Genomic DNA, 27,917 nt, shown 5'->3' with positions numbered 1-27,917 from the left:
CTCTCTCTCTCTCTCTCTCTCTCTGCCCTGTCCCTGCTCGCTCTTCCTCTTTCTCTCTCTCTCTCACTCTCTCAAAAATAAAAAACATTAAAAAAAGAAGTATAGTAACACTAAACCAAGTTCTTGAGTATGCTAGAATGGAATATCTACTTCTCCACTACTGTTGGGTAAGGAAGATGTCTAACATCCTATTTCCCCCCCACTTCTCTCTCCTTTCACGTATGAAGATGAACCATGCCAACTGCTAGGTTACCTACCATGTATAAGGTTTAACAGAAGAAGGCAGAACAACTTAAATGGCACTGAGAATCACATTCTATATCTCTACCTCATTGAAAAACAGTATTTGTGATGAATTCTCTCTCTGTCTCCATTTAGTTTATTCCCTATCCTTCTGAACCCTGCTTTCAGCCCCACAAGGCTGATATCTTATAATACTTCAATATAACTCCTTGCCACTGGCTATTGTCAGATTCAGCCAGTGGGAAACAGGGTCAGGAGATCAGAAGCAGGAAGAGAGGGTGGGTGGTTATTCCTGGAGGTGCCCATGCTGGGCCGTGGGGTGGCTGCACTCCTCCAGATTAGGCCACAGGGCCAGCCAGGAAGCCCTCTGGACACAACTCTCTCTGGGTTGCCCTTACCTCTCCTTCCATTTATTCCTTTAGCCTTGGCAGAAGTAACAGGAATCCATATTGGCATAGGGCACACACCATCCCTGGTGCTTTTCCTAAGCCATGCCCACATTCTTGTGAAAATACTTTTCATCAAACTCCTCTTGAATTACTCAATCTTAACGTGCCATCTGTTTCCTGTCAAAATTTTGACTGATACAATATTGAAAAGTTGGCAAGAACCTAAAGCCTCACTAAAACATTACCATTCATTGACTGAATCAGATGAAGAAAAGAAGGTTGATTTCTGTGTAAGTACCAACACTGAAAATATATAGTTGAGGCAAAAGAGATCTGTTTATTTTCATAATTATCAGGGTTAAGGTGCCCTGAACTGCAATGTTGTTTGGTAATCCAAAACATCTGACAGTATCATGTATCTTCCTTGTTCTTTCTTATCCTCTTTCCTTCTTGACTCTGAGAAATATAGAGGCCATCTGCCTCCAGAAGTCTGAGATCCAGTCCTTGACCCACCACCTAATAACTCTGACCTTGACTATATTATATAATCTCCCTAAGCCTTGGTTTCTGCTATGGGACTAAATATTTGTATCCCCCTAAAATTTATATGTTGAAGCCCTAATTCCCAATATGATGATATTTGAAGATGGTGGCTCAGGGAAGTAATTGAGGTTAGATGAGGTTGTGAGGGTAGGTGTTTATGAAGGGATTGGTGCCCTGATAAGAACAAACAAAAGAGAGCTTTCTCTCTCTCCACCAATGAGGACACAGTGTATATATATTTGTTATCCACAATCAAGGAAAAATACTCATAAGACACAGAACCTTGCCAGACCTTAATCTTAGACTTTCTAGCCTCCAGAACTGTGAGAAAATGAATTTCCGCTGGTTGAGCCATGCAATCTGTGGTATCTCATTATGGTAGCCCACACATACTGACACAGTCCCTTCACCTTGGAACTGGAGGTGATTATACTAAACTACCCACATTGGGATGTTTCTCCCATTTACTAGTTGTACAGCCTTGGTCAGGGTGGTTAACTATATCTCATCTGTAAAATCAGAAGAAAAAGAATACATATTTCTTTGGCTTGTTGGTATAATTAAAAGAGATAATTCAAGTAAAGTACTTAGCACAGTGTCTGGCACTTACTAAAGTTTAATTAACATTAATCATCATTATCACTGCTATGGAAACTCTGCTATGAATGAGTAACTCTGCCAAGATTGGGACAGAGTCAGCAAAATCTTCTCAAAGAGGTGTTGAAGAAAAAAGGCAAGACCACGTCCCTTTTGCCCCAAATATCCAACCCAATGTTAGCCATATAAGGGCTTATTACCTGCTCTTTGATTGATGTATTAACATTTGAAATAATCATCCAATTACAAATGCATGGATTTGATAATGTATAAGTCATAGTATGAGCAAATAAAGAGTAAGTGTGGAAAATGAACTGACCAGTAAGGAGAGATTCAGTAGGCAATTCAGGAGTTCACTGCTTATCCTTCCTGGTGAGGAGAAAGGAGTAGACATGATGTAGGCAGCTAGAGACAGGATGCACTTAATCTTAAACCTCTTTATGATAAGATGTGTAGCCTTACTATTTTCTGTGGATGGGAATTCCCTAACCAAATTGTATACTCCTTCAGGTCAAAAATCAAACTTCATTTTATACTTGACTCCCTCCCCCCACACACACACACGCACACATACCCTCCAAAAGCATCTGACAGTACTGAGCACATAGTAGGCTACCACACATTTTTACTGAATGAATAAATGCTAAATAAACTGCTCATCATGCTGTCAGTCCACTGAAAACCTCCTGGAAAAAAAAAAAAAAAGAATTTGAGGAACCATATGAGTGACAAGTATAAGATGGTGAGTCACATGAAAGGGCTTGTTTCCAGGCAAAGAAATGGCTTGTGAAAGGTTAGGTTTATAAATAATTTTTCATAGCATTTTGAAACTCTTATTTTCTAGTTTTGTTTTTTAAAAAGGGTTGCATAAAGTTAACAGGAAAAAGGAAAAGAAGACGGATGGGGTGGGGGAGTAGAGAAGAAGAAGAAGGCCCTAAAAAAACCCCGGGAGAAGCCCAGGGACAGATTGGGTTTGGGACTCCTGTAAAAGCAGAAGTCCTCCCTTATTCTGTGGGAAATGGAGAGTGTTGAAGCCAATTGTAGAATGGAACACAAAGACCATCACCAGCTCTACAACTCATACATGATTCACATGAAAAAACAAGATCAAGAATTACTCAAATATCAATTCTCACTCCATGTTTCTCTGGATTTGACAAAATGCATTTAATCAGTACTCAGAGGTTTTTGTTTTTTTTTTTTTTTTTTTTTTTTTTTAGATACTCGCCACTTTGCTAGTGTTGATTGCTGCAGAGTAGTGGAAGATAGTAAGATGAACTAGAATAGAATCTGTTCCCAAGGTCCTTCCATCTTGAGGGATATAAACCACACAAAAGTGACCCTTTTAGAAAAGAATATTATTATACATAAGAGAGATTGATTCCTACATCAAAACATTTTTAATCATTTTTAATTATAGGACTGATTAGAGAGGAAGAAGAGGAGTAATAGGTCTCTTACAAGAGGTGGTTCTGAGAAAAGTCCTGAAGGAAATGGAGAACCGGACTTGCCTGAAGCAAGTAAGATCATTGTAAATTAGGCTTGGGGGGAATTATCTGAGGAAAAGGTAGATAAAAGTAGGCAAGATAAATTTATCACTTAGAAATTGTGTTCCAAACCCCCAAAATAGTACTGTTGAGCATATTGGGGATTTATTGCTCTCCCATATAAAAGAAATCCAAAGGGAGCTGATCCAGGTCCAGTATGGTGCTCCTGATGTCATCAGATATTCAGGCTCTTTTTAGTCTTCTGGTTCACCATCCTTGAAATGTAACCTTCATATTTTTATGATCTACAAATGGCTGCTGAAGCTCCAGCCATTACGTCCATGTTTCAGGCAAAAGGAAGGAAGAAATGCCAGAGTCAATAGAATATGCTTCTCTTTTGAGGAGCTTTCTCAACAACTTCCATTTCTATCTCATCAGCTAGAATTCTGTCATATGGCTACCCCCAGTCTTCAAGGGAAGCTCAGGTAAAGCTGTTTTGCTGGGCACTGCATTATTTCCATTGGAATCAAATATTTACAAGTAAAGAATAATTCTAGAGTTCAGCAACAAATAATGGCAAAAAGTTTCTCCACAGAAGATGAAGAAAGCATGTAAGAAAGCAAACTTGTAATTTGTGGCCTACGTCAGACTTTGAAGAGAGGTTTGAAGCCAAAGTGAAAATTATTGCTCTTGCAAAGTAGGCTGCTTTTGAAAAGACAGATTAAGAGACTGTCAAAGAGCTCTTGAAAAAAACTCATACAGAGGAATTGTTAAAGCACAGAAGTTGTTCCACTGGACAAGCAATGTCAGTCACTGCGGAAACATGCTCAGAACCAACAGAGCACACAATAGCACCTGGCAGTCATCAGCTCACATGATATATGACACTTTGATACCTCTTTTAGGACCATGAACACCCAAATGTCTCTCTTAATACCTTCAAGCTCCCTCCCTTGGTACATTTTCAAACAGTCCTCATGTGGTTTTAACTTCCCATCAGTTGAGTTTAAAATATAAATTCAAGAAATTTCTACATTCCATTTTATAAAAAGTATTTTGTTGTGATTTAGGAAAATAAATGCAATTTTTAAACATAGGTCAAAAATATTGATTTAAGACATAAGTGTGTTCTCTGAAGTTTTAAAAGTCAAGAGGCACTCTACCAAGGCAATGTTAAGCAGGAAGATGTTCTGCAGAGTATGCCTATGGCTACACAGTGTGCACTCCAAGAGTCTAACAGGAGATAAACACATACAGTTAACAGGCTTCCAGCATAGCTCAAAGCCACTGAAACACCATTTGTACTGTGGTCTAAGCCAATTGTATCCCTAGGGCACAACTCTATAGACCAGCCTACAAATGCCATCCATGCAATGACCCTGGTAATAGGTATCTATGGAAGAGGATGCCTCTCTAGGATTACCACATGGTAACCACTGAAAACAACTGTAATCCTTTGTTCTTGTTTATAAATGTTTTATAATTTAAAAGATCATTGACATATGAGCCAATCTGGCTCATTATGTTTTGTTTTTTGTCCTGTTTTGTTTCTTGTTTGTTTTTACCAACAGAGTAAACAGTTACAGAAAACTTCAGTGACTTATGCAGAGTCACAAACCTGCTAAGTGTCAGAACTGACGGCCAACTGATAGACCAATGACGTGTATTCCAACTGTACCTGATGATCAGGGCTGAGTCTCTCTAGAAGTTACTCATACCATGCCGTCCTAAATGTAGTTTTACTAATATGAGTGCTGAGTGCTGAGAAAACATAAATATTTTTTTCCCCTCTGATTTATTTAAATAATATAAAAACCTTAGGGGTGCCTGGGTGGCTCATTCAGTTAAGCGACTACCTTTGGTTCAGGTCATAATTTCACAGTTTGTGAGTTCGAGCCCTGCTTCGGGCTCTGTGCTGACAGCTCAGAGTCTGGAGACTGCTTCGGATCCTGTGTCTTCCTCTCTCTCTGTCCCTCCCCTGTTCACACTCTGTCTCTCAATCTCTCAAAAATAAATATTTTTAAAAAATAATATAGAAACCTTAGACACTATAAAACTCTTAATTTGTTTAATGGCATGGATAAAAAAATAAAACCTACTTTCAGCTCCTCTCATCTCCAAATCTCACCCACTCCAAATAAAACAAGACAAAATCTTTAGTTTAAATTTATGTTATAGGCACAAGACTTGGAGTCAAGAAGTCTGGATGTGTTCCTAACACTGTAACTAATAAATATTTTAATCTTTTAGGCCTCAATGCCCCTCTCTGTAAAATGAGGAAGTTAGAGACCAGATAGTCTTTCACATTTTTCAATCCATGATTCAATGCTGGTCTGGTTAAAAATCTATTCAAGTTTATTGAAAGGAATTGGACATTCCAAAAGTAAAGCTCCATTATACGGTAAGGAACAATGCCAGAAAAATGTGGCTCACTCACGTGACAAGATAGCCTCTATAAATAGGAATCCCAGAATATCTGTTCATAAGACTATCGGCTGGTAGCTCTCAGCTGCTTGGAGCTGCTATAGATTTAGAAGAAACTTCTTTGTTTGGCTCTTGTCCCTGAGTTGTTCTAAAATCCAGTATCTAATTTAAGGTTTAGTACTAATAGATCACTGTATTATGCTGCTTAGTACACTGACAAGCTTATAAAACTACGTTTATTGCTGTGCATGCTCAGTTTGTGACTTCTAGGAGAAAATATGGGAGATAGTGCTGTCTGTCTCCCACCTAGCCCTCTCATAATAACCTGGAATTGTATTTTAAAATAGCGCAGCAAATTGTATTCCTCTAGCTTGGGCCTGCCTGAGTGTGGAAACCTGCTGGGAGAGAGAAAGGAGAATAAACCCAATTCTTCTGTCAGCTTCTCCCTACTCCCCACTCAAATCCCCAGGGTTGTAAGAAGACAGGAGAAATGATATGAAGGCAAAAAAAGACCTACTTGACTTGGTCAATGTTGATGCTCTTAGTTATCCAATGGGTGATCAAAGCAAACTCTCTTTCTTAGGGGCACATCTGTGGATTCCTCAGAGGTGCTTAATTCATCTCCTTTGCCTGACCCGTTGCTACCTCCCTCACATCAGTTCCTGCCTCGGCAATGAACCTCACAGCCTCATGCTTCCAGAACCCCTCTGCCTTTACAGTGTCTATTCAGAATTCACCAGCCTGATTCCCTTTCATGACCTGCATTTAGCCCATGGGGAGTTCACGTCAAATGGTGAACATGCAGACTTCGCTCTTGCCCTGACTTTGTGTGGCTTCAGCCAGTCTTTTATATTGAGTCTATTTTCCAAGTATCTCAGGCAGCAGCCCAGTATTACCCCCAAATCCAGGCACTAGTATCACACTTTCTGACTGGTCTCCTTACAGGCCTTCCTGCTAGGCTGAAGGCAGAAGGAAGCACCCAAATACTCTCCTGATGTTGCAACTCAGCAATAGAATCCCAACATACAGACAATTTACCAAACATACTCTTTTTCTTGCCTTTTTAAATATCAATTTTTCTTACTCAAAAAATGCATACTGGATGAAAGGCTATAAAGCTTGTTTTTCACCACCTGCTTTGAAAATCCCACATAGCTGATCTAACCTCGATGCTGGATTTATAAACACCTGCCCTCTGCTGCTTTCTCCTAAGACAACTAGGGCCTGTAGGACCTATCACACAGAAACAGTTTCTTTTCTTTCTTTCTTTTTTTTTTTTTTAGTATTTTTAAGAGAGACAGAGACAGAGTATGAGTGGGGCAGGGGCAGAAAGAGAGGGAGACACAGAATCAGAAGCAGGCTCCAGGCTCGGAGTTGTCAGCACAGTGCTCGACACAAGGGCTTGAACCCACGAACTGTGAGACCATGACCTAAGCCGAAGTCAGATGCCTAACCAATTGAGCCATCCAACTGCCCCTAAGAGTTTCTTTTCAATATCCTTTCATTAACATTTATAAATATTCTTCTACTCCTCAAAATATTTCTATGAAAACCCAGTCAATCATATATGGCTTTCCTATAAATACAGGAAATTAAATTTTTTCATCTCCTCCTTATCCTTGACCCTTTCTCTTCTCTGATGTGTCCCTCAACCTCTCAATCCCTTGCTTTCCTTACCCTTCCATTCTTTTCTTAAGTTTTTATTTAAATTCCAGTTAGTTAACACAGTGTAATACAAGTATCAAGTGTACAATATAGTGATTCAACACTTCCATACAATACACGGTGCTTATCACAGCAAGAACACTGCTTAATCCCCATCACCTACTTAACCCATCCCCCCCACCCACTTTTCCTCTGGTAATTATCAGTTAGTTCTCCATAGTTAAGAGTCTGTTTCTTGGTTTGCCTCCCTCTTTATCTTTGTTTTTCTCTTTTCTCATTTGTTTTGTTTCTTAAATTCCACACAGGAGTGAAATAATATGTTATTTGTCTTTCCTGACTGACTTATTTCATTTAACATAATACTCTCTAGCTCCATCCATGTCATTTTAAATGGCAAGATATCATTCTTTTTATGGCTGAGTAATATTTCATTATATATATGGAATGATATATATCCATATATCCACTATATATAACATGTATATATAATATACATAATTCACTCATCAGCCAAGGGACACGAGCTATTTCCACAATTTGACTGTTGTGGATAATGCTGCTATAACATTGGGGTGCATGTATCCCTTTGAATTAGTGTTTTTTATTCTTTGTGTAAATACCAGTAGTACAATTGCTGGATCATAGGACAGTCCTATTTTTAACTTTTTCAAAAAACTCCATACTGTTTTCCACAGTGGCTGCACCAGTTTGCAACCCCACCAGTGGTTCAAGAGGGTTCCTTTTTCTCCACAACCTTGCCAAAACTTGTTTCTTCCATTTTTTATTTTAGCCATTCTACATTCTGACAGGTGTGAATAACTCACTGTGATTCTGATTTCTATTTCCCTGATGATCAGTAATGTTGAGCATCTTTTCATGTGTCTGTTGACCATCTGTATGTAGGTCTTCTTTCTCACCCTTCCATTCTTAATTGCTTCAGTATTTCTGTTGTCCCACAGTCTTTATGCAAACAAGTATAGAAGAAAAAGAAAGAACTTCAGAGTTCATCCACTCCAACTGGTTAGATTAAAAACAGTAAAGCCAAGACCAAAAGGGACTTGCCCAAAGTGAAAATCTGGTAAATATCTCAGTCAGGATGAACATGCAAGTCTCCTGACTTTTAATATATTGTTACCTCCATTCTAAATTATTCTCTTTCCTTATTTTTCCTCTTTAAAAAAAGCATTGAAAACTTAACATGGCTTTTCCAGACAAGATCCAATCAATACCACAAAGGGTACACACTTGAGTCTATATACCCCATGATCTCTCCTCCCTTCTCTTCTCTCTCTCTCTCTCTGTAAATCCACACTTGCCAATGAATCATCAAACCACAAAGAAAAGCATAGAACTAGGATTCTAATTCTAATCCCTGTCATGCAGCATCCACAAACACTTTGAAACCTTTCCCAAGTTCATTACTAGCATGCTGTCCCTTCCACACCCATATGGTCCTGGAGTTGCTCTGGACTCTCACAGGAGCTGGGCAGGAACCAGAGAAGCAGAAAATGCCTCACCACCCTGAAACCAGACACCAAATACTAGATTGCCTGTGCCTCTCACCTAAATACACATCATCCTATGCCACCCACACCATAAAACCAGAGTTGGAGGCAAAGGTCAGGTAAAGAAATAAGAACTACTTTGTGAATAGAACTGTGTTTAATATTGTAACGGTTTGTGACTGTATGTGGCTGGGAAAAAAAAAAAACAAACCTCTAATTCTTAAGCTATAGGTGTTTCGGATATGCCTGATAACTTCATACTTGATTTGTAGACTGCATTCTGTGGCTTCTTTAAAAAGAGAAAAATCTATATTTAGACTGATGCTGTATGATGCTGTATGTTAAGAAATTTAGAAAGTGCCCATAGTATCAGTGGCTAAAGAAGGAGGGGAAAGAGGACAATGGAGAATAGTCCCAAATTTTGGTACCTTCTTTATGTACATTACTTATATAAGAATGCATGTCCCAGGCTACCAGCTGGAACCAGAAATAGTCTTTCCTTCACCACCTCCTCATGGTTGCCAGGCTGCTGAGGGATCACCCTCATATGTACCATACTCAGATTCTGCTGTTCCTCCACACCTCTAGTCCAGTTAGCATCTTCATCCCTGTAGTCTAGCATTGCTTGATGAAAAGTCTGTCTTGCTGAAGTGGTAATGGGGGATACCCCTCTACGTAAGACTACTGTCTCTCTTTCTTTTCTTGCTGCCCTTTGCCTCCTACAGCCCCACCCTTCCTGAAGGTCTATTTTTAAAAACCTGTGACAGTCCCTAACTGTGGATTTGAGAAGTCCATGCTTCTCAGCTCTAATAAAGATTGGGAAGAGAAGCCTGCAAGCAGAGGGGCTCCTATTTCAAAAGCTGTTCTTTGTGATGATTGGGTGCCATTAAGATGTGAGAAATAATTTCCAGGTATGTCATCACCAAATCACTTGTGGTGGTAGTGGACTGTGACCTGGGCAATGACTATAACAACCATGCACATGTCCTTTTGTGGCAAAATGTTTTGAAAGCATTGTTCCATTGGCCTTTTGCATCCAGTGTTTTTGTTGAGAAGTCAATGCCATTTGTATTCATTAACCTTTATATGTAATCTTTTCCCCTTTCCAATTTATCAAAAAAAATTCTACTTCTCTTTATTTCCAATTTTCTGAAATTTTACAATGGTATGCTTGCTTATAAATCATTTTTAATTCATTGGTCTGAGCACAGACCTTGTTACCTTGTGGTAACAAGACCTTTGAAAATCTGAAGGCTCATGTGTATCTGCTTTTCTAAATCATCTTATTTCTCTGAAAATTTTCCCTTATTCCCTCTTCTCTTTTTTTGGAATTCTAACTTATCAGATGATAGACAATCAGGATTGATCTACTAATTTTCTTACCATTTCTCTATATTTTGTTCTACTTTCTGGGAAAGGAGAACTTTACCTTCCAACCCTTCTACTGAATTATTTGAGCCATCATATTTTTTTTTAATTTAAAACTGTTCTTTTATTCCTAAATATCCCTTTTGATGGCCTATTGTTCATGGATATAATAATCTTCTCTTATTTCTTGAAGGACATTAATTAAAAGATTCAATTCTATGTTTTCTTCCTCTGTTATTTCCTTTGCTTACTTTGTTCTTTGATATTTACCCTAGAGATTTTCATCTAACTGTTAATTTTTGGCTGTCCATTCAAACTCTGACTCTTTAAGAAGTAATACTGATGCTTTGCCCTGCTCCCTTGAGATGCCTTTTTACTGACTGTTGTGGGGTGGAGCAGTTTCAGGGTGAAGCCTACCTGTGTGAGACTTTGTGAAGTCCTTGCTTCGTTTCCTCCTCTTACTGGTCTGCTGCCCCAATTCCTTTATTTGTCTCCCAGGGAAGCACTTTTTTCATGAACAAATAATGTACAAGCACTTGTACATTAGGATCTGCTTCTGAGGGAACCTGTCCTAAGACAACCTCTAAAGCCCTTGCTCTTAATTACAGTTTTATACTTCTAGAAGAGTCAAGCCCTGTCCCTGTGCATAGTGCCAATAAAGTACATACCTAATATTTGGCTGTTAAATAAATGAATGTTTTACAATACATTCTAAGAAATGCAGGTCATTTGAATAAAGTAGATGGGAACCCATTTACTTTTTTATAGAGATAGTTGATGTTAATGCCTAAGATACATGATGATTTGTCAGAGAATTTCAAAAATTCAAAAATTAATATGCTTCTGAAAAGGAAGATATAATCTAAAATTGTCTGTCAAAACCTAATTTGTTATCACATTAAAATCAGAATAATAAATAATAAGTCAAAAGTTGGCAGCAGGGATAAAATCTAAAGTACCTGAATAGCTAAAATTGTTCCATCTTAATAAATGTCAAAACAGTGAGCATTCCCACTGTCCAAGTACATGAATTTCAAAAATTTGAAATTTTTGAGAAATTCTTTAAAACACACTCTACAAATTTTGTAGCAACACACCCATACATACATATACATAACCCCCAGAACATTTACTTTCTCTTCCCTCTGCAGTCACAGACAACAAGGAAAAAAACAAAACAAAAACCAAGACAAAAACTTGAGAATTGACAAAGGCTACTTAAAGTTAATTTCAATGGATTCTCAGCAGTTAGCCAAAGCTTTGCCTGGGACAAACCCCAACATTAAAAAAGAAAAATAAATGTTGGTTGGCTTTAACACCAGGCTTAAGAGATACCAATTGGACCAAGTATCACATGGGTGCAAACAAGCCACAAGCATGATTAGGTTAACCTTGGGAGGGAAAAAAACAATATACTGTTTTTTTTCCAAGAAGAGAGAATTAGACTTACAGAAGAGATCCTAACCACATGAATGGATAGCTGGTATAAAGTGGCCTAGAAAGAAAGAGTCTGCACTCCAAAGAAAATTGCTCAACCATAGAGCCAGGGGACATGGAAGTTATGATCTCTGATGTCTCTGGTGGTCCTGAGAAGGCCCAAGCCTCTGCTGTGGTCTCCAGGCCACAGCATCCCTTCTTCTGACCTACCCTAAAATAGCTGCTATGACCAGACAGAACTGTCCCTTTCATTGCTGGGAGGCAAACCTTACACCTGTGCCCCAACCTCAGGTGCCGCTTCCAAATCATCCTCAGCCTATTTCCTATGTCCAGCCTAAACCCTGTGGCCAGGCACATTCCTAGGTCCTCCTACCCATCATGCATCTTCAGTCATTGACCTCTGCCTGGGATTCCAGCCTGGTATCTGTGGCCTGCCATTTGATCACCATACCTTCTGCTGCCAGTCTGGCCCAAATGGCTATGGTGAGTTCCTCCTCTATGCTCTGTCCTCTGTACCCCATTTTGCCCCTTAGCCACCATGACCTATTGCTGGTAAAATACTAGGAATCATCATAGATTTTAGAGAATAGCCTCTTATCCTCCACAAGGAACAATTGTTTGCAAGGAGCAGACAGTACTCAAATTAGCTTAACCAAAAATAGTGGAATTTGTGTATGTGGGGGGAGGGGGAGACAAGGTATTTCATGGTACCCAAAGCAAGTAGTATAATAGGACCTCAAGAAGGATTAGAATGAATGATAAACTGAGGAAGTTTTGCTTTCCAAATCCATGGGCTTGAGTGCTTTTTACCTCACATTTTCTCTTCAGCTAACTTTCTGTGCTTTGGCAAATATTATCAGACCCAAACCCATCTTCATATGGCTTCTCAACTCACATGCCTAGTGAGAGGCTATGTGTCCCAATTTCATGTTCTTGAGAGACTGAATTTAATGAATCCAGCTGGGAAAAATAAGTCATGGTGATAAGGAAAGGACAAAGTAGCACCCGTAGCTGCTTCCCCTGGTGCCACAAGAGACACAGTCTCAGAGGGTGGGAAGTAGTGGTAAGCATCTCAATACACCTTGTACTCTAGAGGCCTGGAGAATGAGTCATGCTGGAAATCTGTTTTTCAGAGAGCAGAAGTTTTATATAAGCCCCAAATTATGTATTATTGTCATTGTATTTACTGAAAATCTTTTAAAAATGTATTTTAAACTTCTCTACCTTCCTAATCAGTATGCTATAGTCAGCTAAACCTTTCTCTTATGACTCAGCCTTCCTTATCACCATTATGTATTGTACATTCTGCAAAACAGAAAGAGCCAGAGTTCCTGTTGAGGGAGGCCTGTGGGCTATTTTCACCCACATAAAATAACACAGGTTATTGTAATCAGGAGTGGTTTATCTGTCGTCAACAGCTTCCTCTTGGTCTCAGTGTACCTATTTCTAAAAGCCCTACTTCCCATGTTTAATTTACCATAGTTATAATCCCTGTGGCTTTGCAAATTAAATTACTCAGGCTATTTGTCACAATCCATTAGGTTGCAAGGACAGTCATACACTCAGCTTTCTCAGTTAATGGAGGATGATATAAAAACACACAAAAAAAGAAAATTAAGAAGACTCAGCATTCCCAATGCTGGTTCCCATGGGGAACTAGAATACTGTCCAGGGTTCATGGGCCAGCTCTTCTGACCCAGTTTCCATATTCTCCATGGGGGAGACGGAATGGGGGTTCACATAACGGATGGGATGAAACTATGGATTCCCTTAGGGCAGTCATCACCAGGTAAAAGGATTTGGAATGTTCAGATGCAGCCTGTTATGCCTGAATAAAGTATCCTGTTGAATTTTAATGTGCACACAAATTAGTCAAGGCTCTTATTAAATTACAGATTTGGATTGTGATGTGGGTGGGGCCTGACTACCTACATGCTCAACAAGCTCCCATGTGATGCCTATGATGGACCACCCCAAGTAGCAAGGCTGTTGGATGTGTTGAGTTGTGGCCTGTTAGAGGTAAATACCACCTGTGTCCTGCACCCTTGTGGAAACTTCAGGAGAAGTCTAGGCTAAAGGCTTGAACTACTAAGATTTTTCATACCCTTGCCAGACTTACCTGCTGAATATCCCTTTAAACCTTCTTCTTAAAACTCTTCAAGTGAAGTAAATCATGTTTGCCACTCCACTACTAAGCAAGCTTGGAGAAGAACACACGCATGCAATCTAAGAATGGAGCCAGTGCTCCTCCAGGACATCCCATGAGACATCTGCCTTCACCACCTTAATTCAAGCTCCTCCCCCAATTATGGTGTCCCAATTATTCTTTTCCCCTTTACTCCAATCTATTCCCTCTTCTCTCTGTTTCTTCTGTACATGGCTTCCAATGCCCCACACTTCCTGCACAGTTCTCTTGGTGTGAATCTGGAATTCTACAGCCCTTTATGTCTCTGTCTCTTTCTCTGTCTCACTTTCAAACTCTCCAACACAGAGAATCTGACCACATCTCCCAATCACTACCCAGCTGGGGCCATTCCATCTGAACAGAGATATCACACCAGACCACATCATAAGTCATTGGTCCTCTATGGATAGCTGACTTTGCCTCTAGTTCTAGTGTCTAGATAAGGCCCAACCAGATGTGGCCAGCACAAAACAGCATTGTAGAAAGAGCTCACATTTGGAAAACAGAAGGCCTGGTTTGGTAGCCCAGTTCTGTCATTTCCCTTGAGCCCTTGAGCAAATTGGTGAACATTCCTAGGTCTGTATTCATTTATAAAATGGAAATAATAGTTCTATTATTATTACAAGGACTAAAGTGAGAATTCTATAAAGCACCATCATGTTTTTTTGATGTGTCAACTTGGCTAGGCTTAACTACAGCCCCCTCTTATTTAATGAATCTTAACTTAGGTGCTGCTATGGAGGGATTTTCCAGATATAGTAAAGTCCCTAATCAGTTGACTTTAAGTTATGAAGATAATCCTGTGTGGGCCTCAATTAATCAGTTGGAAGTCAAGTTATCCTGAGTAGATGGACCTAAATAATTGGGAGGCTTTAAAAAGAAAACTTAGGTTTTCTATGGTTGGGGGAGGCAGCAGGGAGAAGAAAAGAGAAATTGCTGCCTGTGGACAGGAGCTTCAGCCCAGGCCTGCAGGTTCCAACCTGCTCATGATCTTCCCTTAGTGACTGCTGGCCCAATGGACTTACTCCCCACAATCACATAAGCCAATTCCCTGGAATTGGACATGGAGGGCCTGGAACATACAGTAAAGCAGTCAGCAGATTATACCCACTGTATTCGTTACTAGCTATACTTTAGGAAACACTGGCAGCTGCTTCTCTGGAGTGGACTGTGGGTATGGTGAGCTCCCAGGATTTCCTATCCTGAGTTATACATTCAGTTTCTAAGAATTGTAGATTTAAAAAAAATGGGGCTCTGACACAGTACCAGAGAGCATATATATTGATAAAACCCATTCTACTTTTGTGTCTACCTACTTCTTGGTTCTTAAGCTCATCTGGAATAGGCAAGCAAGATTGCTAGATAGTAGCAGTGGTGCTACTGGATTTTAAAAGTTGATACTGAGAATTTTTTCAACATCTGCGTCAGGTATTTAACATTATCAAGATTGCTCTGAAAGGGTAGTTGTAAATGAAAAAAATAAGAATCTTCTTTGTAGATCCCCTTTGATTTCACTGTGCCGGACATCTCTCATATGCTCCTGACCCATACTCCTAACTCATCTCCTCTGAAAATAACACCCTGCTTATGAGGGAATTACCTCTCCCACATCCCCTGAGACTGGGAGAAGGATATTAACAATGAGACTCCACATGTGGCCACAAGAGTAGACAGAAAAGCTGACTCAAGCAATGACTCTGTATCCCCCAAGACAGGGGATGTATGGTGGACACATGACTCAATAGAGCCAGATAAGAACATTCTCTTAAGTTGTCATATATGGAGCCTAGAAAAAACAGAATCTCTCACCTGAATCGCATGAATCATAAGGATGTGAGCTTATGATTACCTGAGGCTATCTCCTATATCACATGCAGAGAGCTGTTTTGAGGACAAAACAAAACAGATTTGGACTTGGAAAGCTAAGGTGAAAAACAGAGAATAACAGAGTGCTTCTGAGTGCCAGGATATAGCCATGTGTGAAACTGTGTCCTCCTTCATCAGTTATCTATTGCTGCATAACAAATTACCCCAAAGCCTAGCAACTTAAAACAGTATGTTATTTCCCACTGTTCCTGAGAGTCAGGAACCTGGGAGTGGTTTAGCTGGTTGGTTCTGGCTCAGGATAGCTCATGTGGCTATAGTCCAGTGATGGGTCAGGCTGCAGGTTTTCCTGGGGCTAGAGGATCTACTCCAAAGATGGCCATTGGCAGAAAGGCCTTGGTTCATTGCCAAATGGATCTTTCCATAGGGTTGTCTAAATATCCTCATGACATGATTCCCCCAGAGTGAGTGATCCGAGAATGAGTGATCCAAGAGTGAGAGCAAATAAGGAGTCGCAGTCCAAAACCACACACGGTACTGACACTGTATTCTATTCACTGGAAGTGAGCCATTAATTCAGCCCGTGCTCAAGGAGAGAAGAATTAGGTTCAGTTTCCACAAAGCACATGTGGACATTTAAAACCACCAACCATCCCTGTATTTCCAAATTATATGACTCTACAATCTGCATTTCTCTTGAACTACATCAGACTGAATTTCTGCCACTTGCTGTTACCAGGTAGGGACTTGGCATCATCACACTCACTCCTTCTCTAGCTTTGACCTTGATTCCATGTTCTAATAAGTGGAAATTTCCCCAAAGGCTGAGATACCATCTGATACAGTTATTCAGATATTGGTTCCCTGCCTAGTTTTGCTGTGCCTAAACTCCAATGCTGATAACTGCCCAGAGGTCAGTTGCTCTAGGACCGAGGCCCTATTAACTATACCCCAGGTTCCCTGGATGTCTAGTTCCCACCTGGAACTACAAAGTCCTGCTTGTTCAGTGCTCCAGATACTTTGCTTTGGGATTTCTTTGTGCTGTCTGCTTGCCTATTATCATTTCCTATACACTCATGCTGTGGCTTTATACCTACCTGAATTTTTTTCTCATTGCCAGCAATAAGGTCTGTGACTTCCTACTGCCTTACCAGTGCCTGCCTCTTCCTCAGAATGATTATTTTCAGATTATAGTCCTAAAACTTTGGCCCACCTCTCTGTATACCTATTTGATTTATAGGATACAATATTCTACAATTCTTTTAATAAGAAATTGATGTAACTTTACTTAATAAAACCTTGACTTAAGAAGAAAGTGATAAACCATCTTGAAATTATCAATAAATTCCCACTGCTAAAGAGTTGCAATGCTAAAAGTTCACATCCAGTACCAAAATACGTATATGGCTACTTAACCCTTAAATTTAAAAGTCTAATTATTAGGAATCAGAATATAACATAAAGTGACATGAATCAAAGGATGATAAATCTGGAAGCACTAGATATTACCAAGTACAATGGTTTCCAACCTGGGACCAATGAATGTAGCAAAAATAATCATTAAATATGTCCTAATATTTAAAAATGAAAATATTTGCTCACAACGAGGATATTGGACTAACTAAAATGTCAGGGTCTTTACTTTTGCAGACATTTTATCAAATCTGTATAGTACTGTGTAGAACAGTAATAGAGTGCTGGTTCTCTTTGATTAGAAGCTTTGATTAGTTATTTATGATAGCTGCTTCACACTTATTAACATAGTCATAACCCAGGAGGTCTCAGGACCCAAACTAAATATATCCAATATATAATTGATCCTGGATTGAAAAAGACTGTAAAAGAGAGAGAAGTTAATGATCAGTAGCAATAAACGATACCAAGGCATGGCTGCATTTAAACTTCATTTCTGAGAATGTATACCATCTTATCCAACAAGCCATAATTATCAAGGCTTTAAAATGTGAACAAGACATTAATTGGAAAAATGTTGACGACATAGATAGAACTAGTGTATGCTTTCTTAATGAATGCAATACATTATGATGACTTTTTAAAAATTCAAAACATGGGATTAATGAGAGAAAATTAATAGAAGGAATTGTTGGGGATGAATTGGTTGAAAAACACTAATCTATTTCTTTCACACATAAGGAAACTATTATCATCAGAGACAGGAAGGAAATTGCCCCAATTTACACAAGTAAGTGGTAGGCTGAGCTAGGAACTATCTGTCACTCAAGACATTTTGCTCTTAAGCATGTTATATCTTCTTTTAGGATGTGGAAATATGATTTGTACAGCCACATTTTAAGTATTCTGATTTTCCAACTCATATATATCGAACTGCCTACTTCATTTCAAATTCATAGGCATCTCAAATGTAGTAGACCTCAAATAGAACTCTTAACTCAGCCTCCAAACTCACTTCTTGCCCATTTTCCTCATCTCATTCTGTACATATTCCCCTAGATTCTCAAGACAGAAATTTGAGAGTCCAGCATGATTCATTCCTCTCTCTCTCAACACTCACATTCAATTGCTGACAAGTCCTGACATTTCTAGCCCAAAACATATTTTGATACCATCTGGTTCTCTCCATCTTCACTTCTACCACAATAACTCAAGAAACCAGTAACTCTTGCCTAGGACACTATAATGGCATTCTACCTTGTTTCCATTCTTCTCCCTTCCAACCCTGCCAATCACTCTACTTTTCTTGCAGCAGAATAATTTTTTAAATGCAAATCTGGGGATACAACTTTTTTGTTCAAAAATCTTTCAATAGCATATTTTCAAACCTAGGTTTCTCAATAGTGGCACTATTGACATTATGGACCAGATAATTCTTTATTGTAATGGGCTATACTATACTCTGCAAGATGTTTAGCAGCATCCCTGATTTCTACCTATCAAATACCAAGAGCATCCCTACACACATATGTACACAGTGGTGAAAAGTTTTAAAAGTGTCAAAAAGTGTCCCATGTAGAGGAATATCATGATCAGTTGAGAATCAAAGCTCTACTCATATGAAGTCTAAACTTCATATTTCAAATGTGAATTATACCTCTAACTGCTACTAAGTGCAAATCTTCTAAGAAAGATCTCAAAAAACACTTGTTGGAATCTACTCAAACAACTGAAATGATCAATAGTGAGGAATTTCCTGCCTCTGGACTAACAAAAGGTCATTGGAGATTAGCTAACAAAGTCAACATAACTCAATTCAAAACTGTTGAATAGGAAAAGAGGTATAACTAGTTAGTGCCTACATTCAGACAACAAGCAGAAAAATAGCTCTCAGACATAGCCTATTTCATTAGGAAGCAATAAAATTACCTTCTCAGGATAACTTTTGGTCTTCTCAGCTCAACTCACCCACTACAGGCCTCTCAGTTTTCTCAGATGCCATCCTCATTCTATACATGCTCCAGGTGATTTCTTCTACTTCAATAATCTCAAGAGCTATGTAGCACTGGTGAATCCCGATTTCACATTTCCAGCTCAGAACTCTTCCCTGAGCTGCAAGTATATGCCTCCAATTTCCAACAGGGAACACCATTTGTAAATCCCATAGATGCCTCAAATTCACTCACCTAAAGCAACACTCAAGTCAGAGATATTTTCAAGTTCCAGTCACACAAACTTGGAGTGAGGCTGTGCTATGATTACCAGGAAGGAACACATTAGTGGAACTACAAAGCCACTGTCCATGAACACTAGAGAGTATGTGTGACCCGCCTCCATGAGGTCATGGGCTGTGTCTGGGTAGTTGGTCTAATAATAAAGATGAGAAATAGAACGGGCAGGATTATACTCAGAAGGTTCAAGTTAGCCCTGGGTAAAAAGGCTTCCATTTCATTCCTTTAAAAAAAAAAATCAGGAAAGTGACTTAAAAAAAATGTACATAAAAACAAATGGTAGATGTTGACATATTTGGTATCAAAGCACAATATCCTATTCCCAAGTACTGGCTCCAGAAAGTTAATAACTTTGCATGCTGTGAGGCTAAGTCCCATTCAAGTCAGACCACCCATCTTGACCTAAAGACATGTGGCCAGAGGCCCCTGCTCTGATGATATGCACTTCTTGCCAAGTGGGCTATGTGTTCACATCCCAGTATCTCCTGGCCTTGGCAAATGGGTTAGTGGCAGCTATAATGAGGAGCAGTATGTCCTGAAGCAAGCTGTTCTACATGAAGCAGCTCAGCAAGGCATAGTGATCATCACAGAAAGTGTTGACACAGGCTTTTCTTAAAAACTAGCCAAGCAGTAACACAAGTCATTCCCAATGAATGGGCTTCCATTGCCTTCCCATGGTATCAAGGCTCTACTTCATTACTAGTGGAACTGTGATGGCAAAATTCAAATAGATTTCCTTCTAAACAAAGCCTCCCTTTCATTGCTTCAGAGAACTGCCTAAGAGAATTACAATGCATTTTTCATGAATTTCCTTTAAGTTCTACATTTTCACAAGCTAGCGTAGGTAACACACAGCCAATGTTAAATAATTATGATGGTTTCTATAGTGTTTCAGAACTCTACAGAGCTGCACTGTACATTCTGGAAACCATTACTGCAGCTAGTGCCTCCTGTTAGATTGAGGAAATTGACTCTCAGAGAAGTTAAATGACTTGCTAAGTTCCCCAGCCAGTTAACGGAAAAGGCAGAATTAGGAACCAGTCTTCTGCCTCCTAGTCCATCTCATTTTCTAGCACACTTTGTATACAGAGTGTGCAGTATCGGCAGAACATCCAGGTAGGGATGTCCAAGAATGGAACATGGAGAGGAGGTATAGTTTCGAGTCACCAACTTAGGAATTAGTCACACTGAGACAAGACTGGAATCCATGCTTGCAAGTCAAATGGACAAACACAGAGAAAAGAGAAACAAGTTATGAGGAATACAAGTTAGATTCTAATTCTAATTAAATATTTCACATCAGGCGATCCTGGGTGGCTCAATTGGTTAAGCGTCAAACTCTTTTTTTTTTTTAAGTTTATTTATTTGTTTTGAGAGAGAGAGACAGGGAGGGGCAGAGAGAGGGAAAGAGGGAGAATTCCAAGTGGGCTTTGCGCTGTCAGCATAGAGCTGGACGCAGGACTCGAACTCACGAACCGCAAGATCATGACCTGAGCCAAAACCAAGGCTCAGTCGCTCAAGTGACTGAGCCACCTAGGTGATCCTAAGTGTCCAACTCTTGATTTTAGCTCAGGTCATGATCTCATAGTTTATGAATTCAAGACCCACATTGGACTCCGTGCTGTCAGCACATGGGATTTTCTGTCTCTCTCTCCCTCTCTCTCTCTCTCTCTTTCTCTCTCTCTCACTCAAAAATGAACAAATAAACTTAAAAAAATATTTCACATCAAATTATGATCAAGTAATTGAATAATTATTTCAGAAAAAAAGGCTAAAGTGAAGCAGTAAAGATTTTTACAGCCTAGAAATGCTTCTATTAATTTGATATTTATTCAGTTCATTCATTCACCATTTATCTACTGCCTACTAGTACAATAAGTGCTGAGGGATATAAAGATGAATAAAAATTTCTGAGGTCAAGAAAATCACCACCTACTGGGAAAACCCATGAACAATAGAACAATAGCCCAATAGGCTACAATTGAACTACATTAAATGTGCTATGGAAGCACAAAAGATAGTCACCAACTCTACCTAAAGTTTTCATTAGCACAGATTTTTTTTTTAACGGAACCAAGTAAGTAGCCACAGTTTTTTTTACCACAGAATGTAGCAGTAACTTAATGAGCTTCCAGTCAAATGTTTTACAGGAGGAAGCTAGGTGGCTGGGAGTAATTCTCTAAAGATGGCATAACACTAGAATTAGCCTCCTTCTTCTTCTGTTCTTCACATTGCTTCATTCTGTTTCTTTACAGAAATGAATTCATAGGGTCATCACACCTTTGAAAGGCAGTCTCTGTTCTTCACTAATGCTACAGCTATTACAATGAAAAAGAGGATTGGTCACTCCCATTTATGATTCCTAAAGAGTGGTATTTTTTCAAGACAGGAATAAAGAGTTGTATTCACATCTAATCCATAGAATAAAATACTATCTAGTATGGAGATACATCAAAGAAATAAAAAGATATATTTGAAATTGCATTTAAAACCTGTTTAGCTATCTGAGTTTCATGAATATCTGACTATCACCCTTCTTAGCTAGCACCCAACTTTGTTCAGCTGCTTCCTCTTGGCTTTGCACCCAGGAAAGACAAAACCTGGAAACAAGAGTTCAGTGGAGGTTAGAGAGCATAAACTAAGGACCCTTAAGTGTAAGTTTGGAAATATACCCTTGCCTTCTAGTGTAAACTCTATCCACACCCGTCTAAGTGCTTTCCCACCCTCAGGACACCAGCTATCCCCCAAAAAATCTGGGAAGCAGATGAGTAGGCATCAGACTAACTTGTAGAGATGAAAACTAATATCTAACCCAAGGTTAGACAGCAAGTTAGTAACAAAAGCACACCTAACACTCAGGTATTTTTTCTTACTAGTTCATAAATCTTACCTCCACATCAGTGGTTGGCAAACATCTCCTATAGAAGTCCAGGTAGTAAATATTGCAGGTTTTGTGGGCCCTACAGTCTCTGTCCAGGACTGCCAGATTGTGCAAATAAAAATATAGAACACTTAGTTGCGTTTGAACTTCAAATAAGCAACAAATAATTTTTTAGTGTTAAGTATGCCCAATGGGATATTTGTTGTTTACCTGAAATTCAAATTTAACTGGGCTTCCTGTATTTTATCTGGCAATCCTATTTCTCTGCCATTGCCGTGCAAAAGCAGACACAGACAACACATAAACACACAAGTGTGCCTGCATTCCAACTGAATTGTATTTACAAAAACAACCAGCAGGGTTCATTGGTGGTTGGAGGAAAGGTCAGAGTTTTCCAACATCTACTCCACATTACAGGCTTTATCTTTACAAGAGGTGTCCCTGATAAGGGAAAAGCCAAGCTTCTATTATTGTTGTATTTGATTAATAGATAATTTAACAAAATAAACTTAAAATGTCCTATCTCTCACTGAAGGTGTAACTGGCTCAATTTAGGGACAGTAAGGAAAACACTCTGGGTTTTCCATGAGACTTTTGGATTTGCAGACTCATAGTATATGAGGAGGTCACTTCAGAGTGCTTCAGTCTCCTTATTTTGCACATTCTAGGACTGACATTCATAAGACTGGAGTAACTTATCCGAGGCCACACACTAACAGGTGACAAAAGTAGGTTTACCACTGGAAGTGGCCAATCATTTAATGCTATTTAAAAAATTATTATCGGGGCACCTCAGTGGCTCAATTGGGTTAAGGGTCCAACTCTAGATTTTGGCTCAGGTCATGATCTCATGGCTCGTGAATTCAAGCCCCACATAGGGCTTTGTGCTAACAGCACAGAGCCTGCTTGGGATTCTTTCTCTCCCTCTCTCTGCCCCTTGCCCACCTGCACTCTCTCTCTCAAAAATAAATAAAGCTTAAAAGAAATTATTTTTGTCACTGGATTTTTAAAACACTGACATTTCTATGCCTGTACACAGTGCCTAGGATTTCTAAAACAAGTATTCCCTACTCCAGTAACTTTGGGGCATAAAAAATAAGAGGCATGTAAAAAATAATTAGAAAGTAGATTATTCCATTTCTTGCCTTCTGAAGTCTCCATCAGGTATACTCCCCCTTCTGTTCAGTGCTTCATGGCCTCTACCCTCACTGCTTACTCCTGTGAATGCCTGCTCCCAGGGAGATGCCTAACAGTGGCTCTCAGGAAGTGGTATAGCCCAACAATGGATTAATTTCTGCCCAATCACAAAATTCCTTTTAGATAAGACCACAGTTGAATGATTCTTTCTAACAAATCAAAACTTAACCTGTTCCATGACTGCAGGGAACACTATACACAAAGAGCTGACTTAAGAGTAAAAGATTGGAGCGCAGGGAGGCGTGGCTGGACAACGGAACCCCACCAGACAGAGATCATAGGTGTATAAAATAGCCCCTATTGGCACCTGGGTGGCTCAGTCGGTTAAGCGTCCGACTTCAGCTCAGGTCACGATCTCGTGGTCCATGAGTTCGAGCCCCGCGTAGGGTTCTGGGCTGATGGCTCAGAGCCTGGAGCCTGCTTCCGATTCTGTGTCTCCCTCTCTCTCTGCCCCTCCCCCGTTCATGCTCTGTCTCTCTCTGTCTCAAAAATAAATAAACGTTAAAAAGAAATTTAAAAAAAAATAAAATGGCCCCTATTTGCAGAGCGAAAATAAAAACTGCTTAGGAGGAAAGACTTTTTAAGGCAGCACAGAGATTCCAGGATATAGCAATACTACCCTGAAACAGCAAAGTGACTTCCCAAGACAAAAGCCATAAACAGTGTGGGGTTCACAAAGAAGAGCAGTAGAATCTCACCAGAAAAAGAAAAGTAAAAACCAGAATAAATACAACTCTCTGAGCTAAGAGCAAATGGTGAATTTGGTAACAATTAGAGATTTATACATGGATTCTTCTGTAAAATATGAATAATTTGTAGTATACATGTATACCTGAGGTCTCTAGAGTAATATGCATGTATATGCATGTGTGTGCATTTGTTTATATATTCTTATAGGAGACACAGTTAACTCATTCTCAACTAATGCTTTTTATGCTGTAGGGTCCTGAGTTAAAGGATTTTATCCAGGTACTGCTTTATTTGAAGGTAGATTGTATGGACCCTGCATGACTATTACAGTCAAAATTGCTATTGCCCAGGAATGGCAAAACAAAATCAGCAGCACTTCTACAGAATGACAACCTTATTGCTGATCAAACACACAGAACTATACCTTTTCTTCAAAGTATTTGATATTACAAATAACATTGAGCACTATAAGTGTGCCCAAAATAAGCTATGAATTAAAAGTATCACTTTGCATTTGATTTCATCTTTAACTTCCCCTTCTCTTTCCTGTAAAGTACACACTTGGCATTTTGCTTCCCAGAATCTAAGCAATCTTCATATTTGGAGAGAATTCCAAGATAGATGGGAGGGAGGCACCTCCCACTGCAGAAGCAAAAAGGGAAAAACAGGGGTGCCTACGTGACTCAGTTGGTCAAGAGTCCAACTCTTGATTTCAGCTCAGGTCATGATCTCATGGTTCATGAGATTGGGCCCTGCGTTGGGCTCTGCACTGACAGAAGGGACCCTGCTTGGGATACTCTCTCTCTCCTCTCTCTCTCTCTCTCTCTCTCTCTCTCTCTCTCTGCCCCTTCCCCAGCTCGTACTCCCTCTCCCTCTCAAAATAAATAAACATTTATATATATTTCAACTACCAACAGTAGGTGTAGGAGAAACAGGAAGGAGGGACCATAAATCATAGCATATATAATACTATTAGAAAGCTGAATGTGCATGCTGCATTCAGTTGTCTGAAAGTTCTCAAATCTGAATTTGTACCCATACATCTTATTACTTTTCCATCTTATTTTTAGTGATATTCACCTAAATTTCTATTTCAACAAGAAAAACACTGGCTAGAAGTTTTTATACTGCTACTAGTGAGCTTCACATCCCGAAATTTGGTCTTACTGTGCCCTAAAGCCTGACTACTTTCCTGTTTTGTTGGTAATATCCCATCTGGATATTGAATCTATTCATTATTCAATCAAACTGATTGGAGAGAAAATACTACATTACGTCTATTTTTATGGTCTATGCTGCTATTTGAATTTCCAGTCCCAGTCATTACTAAGTAGCTACAGATTATATTGCTGAGGACTTGCATGATTATTTGTGGTATCCATGTATTTTCAAGGAGACAGAATTTGTCCAAACAATCTGGTTCCGTCCTAAAACTTGATATGCCTAGCTTTATAACTAAGTAATAATTTTTGGTAAATGAGATGTTGTCTATAAGTTGAAATGAGCACAGAGCTAAAATATTAACATTTTAATGTTACTTGATGCTCCTATAAATTCAAAATGACTCTTCTATTTAAAAGGCAATTTTGTAGCAGATTAGAATATTACAGTCACAGATGATGCCTCAATATATTTTTTTTAGTTTTTTAAATTGTTTTATTGCAAGACTATGAGTCAGCATACACTGTGTTGCAGACAATTCAAACTCAGAAACCAAATCTCCAGGTTTAAAGAAACAAATGACTTAAAAGCAAGTTGAAAATTCTTTAAGTGACTCAGAGAGTATCAGGATGAAAATCCATTGCCTTCCTCCACTTTTTAATTGTATCATAATTCTTCTTCATAACATTTTGTGTTTTGCCTTTTTAGAACAGAAAAAAAAATGCACATGTCCATTAGACAATGAGCTAGGTCACTAATGAGTAACTCAATATGAACAGAAGAGGCTAGATCAACTTTTGCGGAGGAAGATGGGGCAGGCAAACTATGAGAAACACCTTGAATTTCTTAGAACCAAACCAAGGTGATCTGGAGATTCAATTCCAGTGGAGTGGTCTGAATAAGCCTACAAAATAGGCTATAAAACTAATAGTACCTGGGTAATCTGAAACCCAGTGGTCTCAGTCATCTAGACATTGGGGTTCATAATTCAAAAATAAATATGAGAAGAAATGAATGAATAATAAACATCCTTGAAATTAAAAAAAAAGCAGAATGGAGTTTCAAAAGAAGCACTTAAAGGGAAAAAAAATGGTTTCTGGCAGCACATTCTCACACAACAATCTGGAAAGAACAAATGTTCCAATTATGCACTGAGGTTTGTTTTCTCTGAAGTAGCCTTTCTTTCTCCCCTCCCCCCCCCCCCCCCCCACCCTGCAAGCAGGTCCTCTGGCAGTGCTGGGGCAACTGTTGCTAAAGAAGACGTTTCTATTTCACAGCACAATAAGCAGTTATATAACACGTTTATTTCTCCATTTCAGCAACCTCTCTCCTCTTTCTTCTTGAAAATGTCTTTTAGTCATTCGCCTTCCTCTTTTCTCTTTGCTCGGGAAAGGAGAAGAGATACAACCAGAAAAAAATCACAGAAACATTCTGAATAAAGTGTTTAATGCATGCTAGAAATAAGATGGAACAAAACAAAATATGTGACTGAAAAGTGTGACAAACTGAGCAGAGAATGCCAGAGAGCTAAGCAATGCTTTAAAGGAAAAGAAGAAAATAGCAGCCTTCACGTTGATGGTTAAGGTAAGAATGCCCAAAATGCGAACGATGGGTTTCTGAAGAGTTTTTAGAGCTGTCACCTGTCTTTTCTCCTTTGATCAACATACCCACAAACAAAACTGTTGCTTTGTCATTCTGCTGGCTCACATATGCATCATGATGAACAGGTAAGCAGCAAAGGAAGGAGGCAAGCAAAAGGTCTGTCATTAACAAGATGGTATTTTTTATTGTAAAATTATTCCAAATTAAATTGAACTGGCAACACTTAGCCTGACAAATGTCACCTATCTCAGTTACTCACCTCACCATTACTTCCTCCAGCCTCCTTGCTAGGGGCACACACATATACTTAATATTCTTTTCCTCATCACCTGCAAGTGTTGACTTATCCTTCCCTCCAATCCAGAAGACTACTCCTCAAGCCGCAATAGAGCCCTACCCTATGGTTTCTTCAAGACTTGAAGCAAAACCTATTTCTTAAGCAGGCTTTTCCTATCAGTCCCACCTCACAATGTAGATTGCCCGTATGTCAATAACATACTTGGCAGAGGGTCTGGCCTGAAAGAATCCGTTTTTATCATTATAACTTTGAATTCTCTCAGATACTACACTGACAATTTTACCGTCCAACCTAGAGTATCAAAAAGATCACCTCCAAATTAAATCACTCAAACACCCAATTTTCTCCTTACCCTTACAGCTCTTGTCTTCTCTTGCTAAGTAAACATACGATGTTCAAGTGACACTTAATTGAATTTGGGAGGTTTATTGTTATTTTCTAAATAAAAAAGTGTGCTTTACTTTTAAATTTTAAACAAATGTATGTCTTACAAATCTGTTCAGTCAATTCTATCAATAAAATAGCCAAATGGTTGATTTATGTTCCAGCTCTGCATTAGTGTAGAATATGGAAAATTATAAAAACTGTGTCCCTTGTGCCTAAAGCTAAAGACCAGAGGGAAAATGGAGGATAACTAAAAACAAATGCTCTGAGAATCTCTACCCACCCTACCTTTCTGCAGGTGAATCAGTTAAATGTTTAATGCAATTGCCTTCTGTACTGAATGATCTTTATAATTTGACTTTCCTTCTAAATGAAAGCTCATCTCTCCTTTAC

Source organism: Felis catus, chromosome A1 (genome assembly GCF_018350175.1).
Source record: "Felis catus isolate Fca126 chromosome A1, F.catus_Fca126_mat1.0, whole genome shotgun sequence".
Lineage (NCBI taxonomy): Eukaryota > Metazoa > Chordata > Mammalia > Carnivora > Felidae > Felis > Felis catus.
The sequence above is the reverse complement of the archived record's forward strand: the minus strand, read 5'-3'. Positions refer to the sequence as shown.